Source organism: Lupinus angustifolius, chromosome LG19 (genome assembly GCF_001865875.1).
Source record: "Lupinus angustifolius cultivar Tanjil chromosome LG19, LupAngTanjil_v1.0, whole genome shotgun sequence".
NCBI lineage: Eukaryota > Viridiplantae > Streptophyta > Magnoliopsida > Fabales > Fabaceae > Lupinus > Lupinus angustifolius.
In genome coordinates, this window is record NC_032027.1 from 3,267,566 (window position 1) to 3,270,133 (window position 2,568).

Genomic DNA, 2,568 nt, shown 5'->3' on the forward strand with positions numbered 1-2,568 from the left:
TCTCTTTGTTTAAAGTTTGAAGATGCATGACCTCAATGTTTTGTAACATTTTCAGCACCAAACCCATACCTAGCTACTTATTATTATCACTCCTCAAATCAATCCTCTTCATGTTATTCCTCACTTGCTCAGTGTTGTGTCGGGTGATTTTCAGTTACCCTTCTAAATGTGGATTCTCAGCATTCATATATAACACTTCGGTTAGGTTAGTTATGAGTATTTATGAACTGTAGAGAGTCCTTGTAAACTAGGGAGTTCCTTCTCTTCCCAATAAAACTAAATAAAGTGACATTGGAAGTATGAGATAAATTTTCTTTCTTTTAGTTCGTTTTTTTACTTTATATTTTGTCATTGACATTGAAGATGCATGACCAACCACCTTAATAATGTTAATTCGAAACCCGGTGGTAAAGCATAAAAGCTCCATGCCACTTGGGAAAAATTTAATTTTTTTAGTAAATTAAATATGTTAAAGACAAGGACCCCTACCTATATGATTATGTAGGGAAAATATGTGTACCCTCTCTTATACAACAAATGCTTTATACAAGGATCTATCCCTTTTCCTAACAAGATATTACCATGCTAGATACGATAACAGAGAAATAAGAAAGGTACAAAAACTTTGCTTCATTGTTTTTCTCTACCCGCATGTCCCATGTTCTGCCCTTATTGAGTGGATGATCAACTTTTTCCCTAGCTACCTTTCACTTTCACTTGTTCCTTTACTCAAAGTGTCTTTATCGGACAAGGATATATTGTCCTAAAGTATGTCTTAAACTAATAAAAATATATCATGTTAATTAAAAAATTAAATATTTTTTTTCTTCATTGTCATTGATTTGGGACACAGTTCGTGAAATAGTTTATAACATACTTTGAGACAACATATATTTTTTTTTCTTTATCTTCCTCTTTCCCATACCCTTATCAATGAATTTTTTGAGCACCAATAAAAACCTTTCCTTTTTATTCCCCTTATGAGGGAAAGTGAATTTAACATATACAGCTTTAGTCATACTTGAATGACTTACACAACTTTATGATATTTACAAGACATAATCTTTGGCATTGTAATCCCCAAACACATTTAAACTGACATTCTCTTTGGAAATCATGTATGGATAGCAATTATACAGTGCTAGTACTTTAGTCATTTCAATCACCATCCCTGACATTAACTGATTTATAGTGGTATGTCTAGAGAATTTATGTGACACCTTTAATGACAATAATAAATGCATATTTAGGAAATTGAGGATTTTTTGCCTCAATTGGCTTGACATTGGGGAATTGTGGTATATGACCAATGACCCTTCATTACACTTGGATTCACTTTGTTGGTCGTATCAGAACAATCCTCTCATGGATTTTTCAATTGTATTAATAATTGATATCTAGAAAAGAAGGCACATGGAACATGGCAACAAACAATATCTGCATGAGATTACCTTGTGTCATGTGTATGATGCATTTGGGGAGTGTAAAGTCATTGGGATCATTTCTCATAAAAAATATCCAATCAAAAAAGTCATTGGGGCATTTACTTTAAAATTTTTCTTTCTAAAAGTGAATTTAAGATTTAAAAAATTTAATCAGTATATTAACGACATATTTTTATTTTATTAAAATGTGGTGTATTTATTACTTAAAAAATTAACTGGATTTTATTTGTGTAAAATGCTTGAAAATACTCATTTTTTTATAAGAAAAATACATTAACTCCTTAAATTACCCTTTTAACCAAACTCTCTAAAACTCCCAAAAACCTCAAGCCCTCCTCATCCATAACCTCTACAACCAAAGCATGTACATCCATATCATTTGTGGCATCATTATGCGCCACCTAGTTTAATAACATATTTGTGAGTTGATTTTTGGAGAGGGTAATTAAAGAAAGTGAAAGATTTCGAGGTCATAAAATACACCTTTTTTTTGTTTCTTTTCCTTCAATTAGAAAAATCCAACTCACTCACAAACAAATTTGTTTTAGGGGAATGAAAGAAATTGTAAGACTTTAGAGTTATGAAAAATATTTATGAGATAACTTTGAAGTTTTTTTTCTCTTTCTTATTTTTTATAACATACTCGCAAACGAACTCTAAAAGTCTGAACCTTCCTCGAATTCATGACAAAGATTCTCATCAATCCTGATCTTGAGCTTTCGGATTTTGTTACGAATGAATGTTCTGGAGAGAAACTGGGAGCCTATAATAACCCGGTTTTGACCGAACACAAAGTACTTTAATGTTATTATCACTGATATTATGACTCGGTATATTTCAACCCTTGATTATTATGTACGAATCTCCTGAGTGCTATTTTGGACTTAACTTAAAACCTATTTGCAAACCTTGTGAGGCTGAGATTCAAAAAGCCATTGAAAATGCATCCATTTTGCTCAACGAGTTCAAACCGCTGTAGTTGAGTACACAAAATCTATCCCGAGTCATTATGTTATTTACTGGGAACTTTTCATGAAGGATAATTATAATATGCCCACATATGGTTTTGAAACAGTGCTTTTTCACTATGGAAGAGTCACTAAATATTGTTGTGTGCATGAGG